The 9,786-nt window shown below is 38.9% G+C and overlaps 1 long non-coding RNA gene across 1 annotated transcript in view; it reads left to right on the plus strand.

Moving 5' to 3' along the window:
• LOC122987263 overlaps positions 1-9,786 on the plus strand; it is a 143,460-nt gene that overhangs the window by 91,587 nt on the left and 42,087 nt on the right. The window lies entirely within an intron of this gene.

Below are 9,786 nucleotides of genomic sequence, written 5' to 3' on the forward strand. Positions count from 1 at the left end.
CAGCTTAACTACCTAAATGCTCTCTCTCTCTCTTTCCTCTCAGTCTCATTTCCTTTTCTCCCTCTTTTCTCCTTCCACCTCTCTTTCTCTCTCTCTCTCCCTTTCTTTCTTTCTTTCTTTCTCTCTCTCTCTCTCTGAGGGAGTATTTGCTTAGCTACAGAGCTCAGAGGCGGGCCCGTGCTCTCATCCAGCGTCCGAGTCAAATAAAGATGCCTATAAATTTTTGAGAGACATGATGAATAATTTCTGTTATTTTCTGAGTGTGTTTATGTGTGTGTGTGTGTGTGTGTGTGTGTGTGTGTGCGTGTGTGTGTGCATAATGTTATGGCCTTCAAACAGTACCTACTAATTGTTAACATTATGTTGTTGCCATTTGCACTTCTTCTCTAATGGAGCATTGTTTTAGCTCAGGTAGAGCACTCGTGTTAAGTGATTGGCATCAGCTGCTGTATTCATGCTTCACCATCAGAGACTCATTCATTAGCTGACTAGTAACATGCAATCATGTTCATGCAGGTGTACACGGCAGCCTTACAGTCCTCTGTATCACTATTGCTCTGTGATACCTTCATGCTTTTGCATTCCCTCTATTACAGCACAGGTAGTACTGGTGACATGATTTGTTGTTCGGTCTACAGGATTAATTGCCTATTTAGCCTTTGGCTGAACCAGCTGCTAACTACTTGGAAATTGTCATCAATTTCTGATTATACTTTACTCATTGTAAAAGCAGTTACATTACTTGCTCATTCCTCAGCAGCAAAAGGAATGTGTTACTTTACTTTAATTACTTGACCATTAGCTATGTCAAAGTTGCCTTTAACTCAAGATCCTCCAACCCCACATGTTGCATCTTTTGTATTTAACACACGTAGAATAGAAAATAAGAGAAAATAAGATGTTTGTGGTTTAACAAGCAGGCAGGATACAGTTTGTATCTCCCTGAGGTATCTTCCATTTTTTCTCTGTTAAAGTTTTTTTTTTTAGGGAGTTTTTCCTTGACTTGAGTTTGGAAGGATCTACTGACAATCCAGCAGCTAGCGTTAGCCTAGCCTCTGTGACTGCACACTCCAGATGTTCCGACCTCAGCTGCCCCATTTACACACTCTCCAATTCTGAGCAAAACTAGCTTTAGGTTTCCTCCTGAATGTAGGCGTACCTGTGGCTAATGTTAGCAAACCAGCTCACAACAAACAACATGTAAATAAGACAAGTCTGGAAGTTGCAATTCACCTCCTCTGGAGCAATCTGTCAGCTGAACACAACCCTCCAGACAGCGAGCACGTCGAACCCCAAGTGTAAAAGTAATGGAGTGTTACTGGGATTAATAACTGTAATGTAATTACTGGATATCAAATTGTAATCCTTTGACTCACACTCACCTCTTGTTGTGTCGCCAAACGTGAACTGGGCTCAGCTTGGCTTTCAGTTCATATAGGTTAACAAACAAACACAGACAGACACTAAACCGATATACAGTAAGCCACTCCTCTCTCTTTTTTATCTACTCTGTTTCTCCCTTCTGGTGTCAGCTCTCACGTTAGGAAAAACTCACCATCTTGAAGTTTGGTAGTCAGTGACAAATGACAACCTGTGACCGTGTTGCTTGCACCATCCCATCCTCCTCCCTGTGTTTTGAAGCTTGCTATTGTTGATGTTAGTAAGATCTAATGTTCAGGTATGTCAACGGTCAGAAATTAGATTCAACCATTGGCCAGTTTTTTGGGGGATTTTTTCATTTTGGGGTCCACTAACCGGCAAAGTGGAAATGTAGACTTATATGGTTTGTTTATTTCTTTTAATTCATTTCAGAATAGAATTGATTGATAACATATGTCAAGACAAGACACATACCTTATTGGTTATTTACCAATATATCCTACTGATTCATTTATGGTTGAAATTTCTGATGTTGTTGAAAACTGGCATCAAACACACCATTTCTGTTAGACTGCCATCTATATGTGTTTGTGAGAACCAAATCTGTTCTGGTCAAATCGGCTAAATTTTCGGACTTAAAACAGCTGGAATTCACACATTAAAATATAATTTCTGGTAGGTAATTAGACTTAATTTCAGCAACATGCACTCTTCAAATAGCATGGTGCAACCATGCTATTAATGCCTCATCATCTGTGGGCAAGCTTATATTCATTGGGTATTTTTAATCTACAATAAATTTGTGGAAAAATGATGTAAAAGTTTTAATGTTAACTATGAAAATCAAAACTTCAACTTTCATCAAAGAGCCAAATAATTTTGCTGCAGGTCCGGATTTGGCCCACAGACCGGTATTTGCCTCCCACTGATGCATGTGTTTGATAGGGGGGTTAGTTCTCCCAGCACAATCCTCATTGTTGCTTGAGAGCTCCATCAGACAGCAGGGCCTTTACCACCAAATCTAACAGCATAACCATTTACTATAAAGGTCATTTCCTTGCCGTAATGTTCGCCGTATGCTACATTATTCATCATTATTGGTTTTACTAGTGTCGTTATTGTATTGGTACTGGAGATATTTTAATAAGAAGAAGAGAAGGAGATAGAGGAAGGTGCTGCTGCTTATGATAATAATACTAATTTAAACATGAACAGAAATTTAACATAAATTACTCATCAGTAGATTCTTGAAAAGTTTAATTAAACAGAGACAGCCATAAAAACTGAAAGAGTCAAAAGCTGTTTCAGTGTGCCATCTGTCTTCAGCAGCTCGGTGAGCAAACGTGCGAAAATCAACTTTAACTTATCTGCTCTGAACACAGTTTGAATTTGGAGCATCACAGAGTATTGACTTTTTGTTTATAGTTGTCCGTAACTGAATGGAGACTTCACGACAGGCCACCAAACAATAAATAAAACACATCAACATCTTCTGTCACTGTAATCGCAAGTAGCTCTGCTGCTGACGCTTCAAATCCGCTGCCTGCAGTGCACCACAGAGGCATCAAATTAGGAGCGAGTTATGATGAATGTGTAAGCTTGTGTTTGGACCTTTATTCTATCATGGGTTCTTTTTTCCTCTTTTATCTTAGTTTTATCTATTGGACTGTCACCAAAAGAACACCTTGCTTAATGAATAATTAAATAATTTGATTGACAGTGTAGGACAAATGATGTGGTTTTGCCTCTTCGATGCAGTCTATTTCCTGGGCCTGCAGCCGGCCTTGGAGCGGTTCTGTTTATTTGCAGAAACAGTGAATCAGCAGCTCCAGACAGACTAGGTGAGCCACTGTATATCGCCTTCAGCCAAACAATAACGAACACACATGTATCCCTGCAAGCAGCACACGCCATACACAAATGAACACACACTTACTGTATGCAATTAATGTATTCTCACACATGCACTCATACACATATTGCAGACTTTCATCTTGTCAGCACCCATCACTTGTAACAGGTTGAGAAGAAACCAGTTTAACAGCTCTACTGTATAAGGCCTGTTGCTATACACAAGCTACATGTGGCTGCTATTTTTAAGGTGAGACATAGTGCTTGCAGCTTTGACATCTTTTTAACGTGTCTCATCCAGAAGAAGAGATTCTTCTGCTGTGCTGTTAGGTTTCTCTGCAGCAACTATGCCAATTTCTTCCCGCAAATATTCCTCTGTAAATGTTTTTCAGTGTGAATATGGTTGTTTTCTGACAACAAGTATCGCTGGAATAAAGGTGTGGATCCACCAGCACAGTGTTAGCTGTCGGGAAAATGTAAAATGTTATCTGTTTCTGACTGTTTACATGAAAAGAAGAGGGTGAAGGAAGGTGAAACAGAGAAAGGAATGAACTGTTCCCCAACTGCCATCTTATTACTGTGCAGATCAATATCATCTCTTGTAGTACATGCATATTTGCGTGTTGCATATTGAGCGAGCTGTAACTGACAAATGTGTTTAGCAGCTTTGCATTTCATTAGTTACACAATAATAAATTGTTAATTGAGAAAGCGATCCACTTACTAGATACTGAGACTACTGAGAAACCGGAGTGTTTATCCACCAGCTCAACATCTCTTCATTCCTCACCTCCACCTACCAGAGTTGAGAACAGCACTTGTCTTCAGCCTGTTGATGTTTCGGATGACAGCTGCCAGCTCTACACATTGCCTGGGATGTGGTGAGAACGTTGACAGCCCTGTCCTCTACACCGCTAACGCTCTCAACATCATGCATGTCAGGAGTGCGAGCTGAAGATGTGGCTACATTGATACTTCACCGTTGGTTGTTTCGCAGCAGATAAAGAACGATACAATTTATCCATGTCTACATTAGACTGTGCCGAGCTGAGGTAACATCACCTGAAACTGAAAGAATATGTATCGCTTCTAAAATTTCAAGCTCCATACAAAAATACAAAACTGTGTATTCATGTTCATTCATTGACAATCTGCAAATGTTATTAGATTAAATGATTAGAACCTCAGTCTTCAGTTAGTTTAGGATTCAGTAATATAGTAGAGTTAAGTAAAAAATATGATTGTAGATGAAAGTTTTGGTTCAATAAAGATCACATTTAGACTTGTTAATTATTAAAAGCATCGTCTAAATTGATGCATGCTCTCCCAGCACAGCATGGCGTGACTTAGCTCATAAAGCACATAGTAATGACCACTTTAACAGATGACATCAGAGAACCCAAGAGGAAGTTGTACTTATTACCGCTCTCCCTAATATAACGGAGAGGGGAGTGACATGAATGAGAGGAGACACAATGAGAGACGAGGGAACGGGGGAAGAAAGAGAGAAAGGAGTGAGTGATGTACTCATTAAATTTGAGCTTTCTCATCCTGCACAACAGTTTCCACAGCTGATCACAAACAACTTTGAGGTCATCGTTAATCACCGTGCCGTCACTACCTCTCATATTATTCTACATCTTTTCACACCTAATGTGACCTTGCTGTGCAGGAATCAATTTTGTCATAAAGACACTTACTGTTACTGTAAGTGTTTATTCATATTCTCCTTAAAAATTACACTTGTTTTTACTGAGTATAGACATAATTTTATTCATGTTCCCTTTTTACATTGACTCATTTTAATTCTTGTCGTTATTCTTATTGCAATACGTATCAACAAGTACTAGATTTGTGGTGATTAAGTGAACCACTAATGATGCGGTGGTGTTAGTGGGAGAGGAGTGATGAAGGGAGATTTGAGGGGAGGAGGAGGAGGAGGAGGAGCAAAGGAGAGAATAAGCTGATCAAAATTAAAATCAGCATGAGGTGAAGTAACAAGTTTATGTCACACTTGTGGATTTTTCAGGCAGTTAAATATTAAGTGTTAACAAGTTCACTATTGGTACCTTAACCATCACTGTTTGGATTTTATTTTGCACCCTCAGCACTCCCTCTTTCCCCATTACGTGTAACTGCTGATATACACACTCACACAGTGTTAATTTGACTTGCCAGGAAGGAAATAGTGTGATTCGCTTGAGTAGGTCCCTGGACATGAATCTAAAGACAGTAGGGAGCGTGCAGAGCAATCAAGTGATAAAGCTTATTATCTGAGAGGAGCTATATTCTAAGACTTATTATCTACCAGGAGTTAAATGACTTTCAGGTCCTCAAAGGCCTGATGGCCTGGTTTGACTTGGCAGAAGAGAGAGAGAGAGAAGAGGTTGAAGGAAAAGGGGTAAAGAGGAGAGCACACAGAGGAAGGAAGGAGAGATGGGAGGAAGAAGCAAGCAGGTGGCAGAGGGGGAGGGAAGAAGAGGAAGAGAAAGGAGAGGAGACAAGAAGGGAAGGACGAGAGATAAGAGAGAAAAGAGAGAGATGAGAAGTTTGATGCCTGGAGGGAGGGAGGAGAAGGTGATTCACAGGCGTGGGCAGTCACTTCTCTGTCTTTTTGCAACTGCTGTGAAACCAATTTTCTGGTTAGAATCGGGAGATGTACCATACTTCATAAAGCTACAAAGTGCTGCATTGTGTCTTTGTTGAGGCAGTTTAGTTTACTACTATAGATACCATAGATGGTTAGCCTCGGATACCACAAGTGTTGGCATAGCAACAATAGATTTTGACTGTCTGTTCTTATGAGCTAACAGCCAGGTTGGACTGTAACTTCACTCGAGGATATAGGCTGCATCATACAGTATGATGTAACAGGTGATCATACAAATTTTAAAGCCTCATAATGTATGTGAAAGACATCACTGAAAGTTTTATTGATGACAACAAAATAAAAAAGAGACAGGGCATTAGTTACAGGTTGTGTACTTCTGCAGAATTTGTGTCAAGCCCTAAAACCAGCAGCCTCTGTAATGAGTTAGTTTGAAGTGAGGTCCAGCTGGAATGATGCCTAATCAGTTCACCTTTAATTCAAAGTCATTGCAAGATTACAGTTAGTTGGTCAATTTCCCATGGTTTACATAATGCCTGCAATTTCACAGTAAGCCCACATGACCGCAGCTGCTATAACACCTGTGGTTTTGTTCTGCCCTGGATCACAACAACAATGTGATCCTCTGCCCTTGTGCTTTCATTTTTTTTTATTGTTGTAAAGAAAAATAAAGTCCAGCAAGTGTTACATTTCAACTCTCCATCAGTGTATTTCAATTTCCATCTTTCTGTAAGAGTGGTATTGCTTTACATTCCTCTCAACACTTCACACACTGACATCAAGTCCTTAGAAGTCTTTCTTTTTATAAAAAGATTACAGTAATGAAGAACAAACTTTCCTATTCTCTCTATTAGCATCCCCTTATTTTACTGTCCATCACTGTGTAAGTGTAGAGCAGTGGCGGCTGGTGACTCAAAAAATTGGGGAGGACAGTAGGAAAACCAACATGGAATCTTACAACACACCGCATCAAACTATATCATTGTCCCCCACCTGATGAAATCCGAGGGGTGGGGGCAATTTTATATGCCAATAAAACAATTTGCTTTCAAAAACAAAAACCCCTGAGTGGTGAAAAGGCTGCTTCTTTAAATACATTTAGCATATAGCCTACATAATGTCTCTAAACAACGAAGTGCTCATTTTAGCCATGGAGTGGTTCAAATGTGTCATTTTACCAACAAAGTGAAATTCAAATTTATAACACTGTTCTATTGTGACAACAAATTTATGTTCTCATCAAAAATAGACAAGATATCACATGATTTACATGTGTTTCTTATGTATTTTCTTAGTATACAGAAATATATAAAGTAGCACAAAGCTTATAATGTGATACAGGTTCAGATCAGTGCTGAATACAAGAAAGATTGAACACTAAAAACATTCACAGATCTAAAAGTGTAGGTTCACCTCAGAAAGTATTAATGCATGTATCAAATACATGACTTACACACCCTTATCTATATGTACGATATACAAAATATAGGCCTAATCTACAAAACTGACATGTTAACACTAGGGGTGTTAACATGAACACAAAACTCATGGTTCGGATCGTATCACGGATTTGAGTCACGGATCAGATCATTATTAGGATTGACAGCCAGAAACAGCATGGTACTTTTGTCCATGGTCTTAAATGAAAACAACATTTAAGATGTTCAATGTTTAGATAAAATGAAATAAAATATATAAAATATTCAATGCTCAGTTATTGCAATATGAGGCACGAAACCTTCCACTTTTAAACAGTGAATGAAACAGCCTCTGTCCACATCATCAAAACTCGATGATAACAAACATTCACCGCTAACGTCAGTTAGCAGCTAGATGCTAATTAGCTGCTCAGCTGCAGCACATTAAACAGCAGGTAAACATAACTCAAATGTCACTTCTGAACCGAATTAGACGCTGGTTTGATCGTTGCTCTTCAAAATCCCTGTTAGCAACACGCTGTCTGTCCATGACTTGTACTTACAGCAGTTTGTTTACCTTGTCTTAAATGAGACATTAAATTTTGCAATTAATCTGCAGTTCATATGCCTGCTTAACCGTGGGGGGTGATCCGTACGGATCACGGATCATCAGTTACACCACTAGTTAACACTTGTCATTCTGGTTACTTTAAGCTTAGGCCTATTACTCAATATACGGCTCAGTTTAAAACAAACTAAAGAAACTGTCAGAAGCAAGCAGCCAGACCTCCTGCACACTAATCACACAACATCAACAGGTGACTGAATAATCACTCAATTAAAAACGAATGAATGAGTGAGTCCAGACAGCTCACTATAACTTCAACAAGCAAACTAACGTTACCCACAACACATTAGCCTATATGATCTCTGCTGCATTCTTGTTAAGGAGATAAAAAACACAAAAAAGCCACACAGAGACATTTAACCATCAGAGATGAAATTAGCGACCAAAGAGACACAGAGAGAGAAGCTGTATCTGACTCACGTTATCTGACGTCTTCTTCTTTCTATCATGGAGATGAAGTATTCATGTCATAACGTCCATTTGTGGCTGTTGGTCATCTTGTTTGTTAGTTAATAGAACTTTGTGGCTGCTGGTTAACCAGTCTGATATCATTAGCGACAATGACAAACAAGCTAAATCTCCTGGTTGTTTCTCCGGTTGCTTCTCTCTCCAGCCTCCCTGGCAGTGTCCTGCAGCTGCTGCACTGCACAGGCCAGATAATTTCTCCCGCTAGCTTGACAAGAGTCCGTAACAGTCCTTCCATGGATGTATAGAGTCCTTCAGGCTGTTACAACAAGCTAACTGTTGCGTTGGCTAACGCAAGGAGCTATCTACTGCTGCTACTCTGTATTTGTATTAGTAACAAATCCGCTTTGATTAAAATATGTGAGAAAATCTTGAAATAGGAAACCAGAATGAACATAAGCTTCCAGTTTGTCTCATGTATTTGTAACATTATATCATATTGATAAATGACGTTTAAATGACAATAGACTGTTGTTGTCAAACATGTGACATGTGACTTATAAAGTTTAAAAGAATAGTGCAACATTTTGGGAAAGAGGATTCACTTTCTTGCCTACAGTTACAATAGAAGATCATTACCACTCTCATGTCTGTACGCAAACTATGCAGCTGGAGCCAGGAAGCTTAGCATAAAACAGCGGGGAACAGCTAGCATGGATAAAAAAAATGTACCTACCGATTCCTCTAAAGCTGACTTATTAGACTTATTATTATCATTTGTTTAAACTGTACATGTGTTATGTACTGTAACAATGTCTTGGCACTAATTGTTTTTACATTTCTGTCTGGGTACAGATTACACAAAAATGATTAAATGTGTTAATAAATAAAATTAAGGGGTGTTGGTAGGTGAATTTTTGAACTTTTGAAGCACCGGTAACACAGAGACATGAGAATGGCATCAATTTTGTCATTTAACCCTTTCAAGAACGAAAATAAGCATATCTCTCAAAATGTGGAACTATTCCTTCAAAGATCCTCTTCAGACATATTTTAAGACATAACATTACTCTGCTTTGAATAGTAATTTCTGTATGAAATGGTCTTTCCGCAACAGACATCAATTATGTGGTTATAAATACTTAAAAACTAAATCTACTCCTTCTCCCTCATTGAAAAATGCAGAATCTATGAATATGCAAATATTGAAACCACTTGACCTTAAGATGTTTCCTACTTCACTGTTAATGTTATGTCACAAATCATGCTTGTAGACACACCCTCCTTTAACTCAGATTTAAGGTGAATCAGAGTCACAGAAACTCCCTTTTCAGCAGATGAATGTGTGTCAAACTGCACCTTCATCATTCTGCACAGTGAAGGTCAAACATCCAACTGAAGTAACAATAAGCGCAACACATTTTAGAGTGGAGGGGGACTTTAAGTGACACTCTAACCACTGCTAAATGTCCAAATATTGAATTAACAATCTGCTG

This window comes from Thunnus albacares, chromosome 8, assembly GCF_914725855.1.
Source record: "Thunnus albacares chromosome 8, fThuAlb1.1, whole genome shotgun sequence".
Lineage (NCBI taxonomy): Eukaryota > Metazoa > Chordata > Actinopteri > Scombriformes > Scombridae > Thunnus > Thunnus albacares.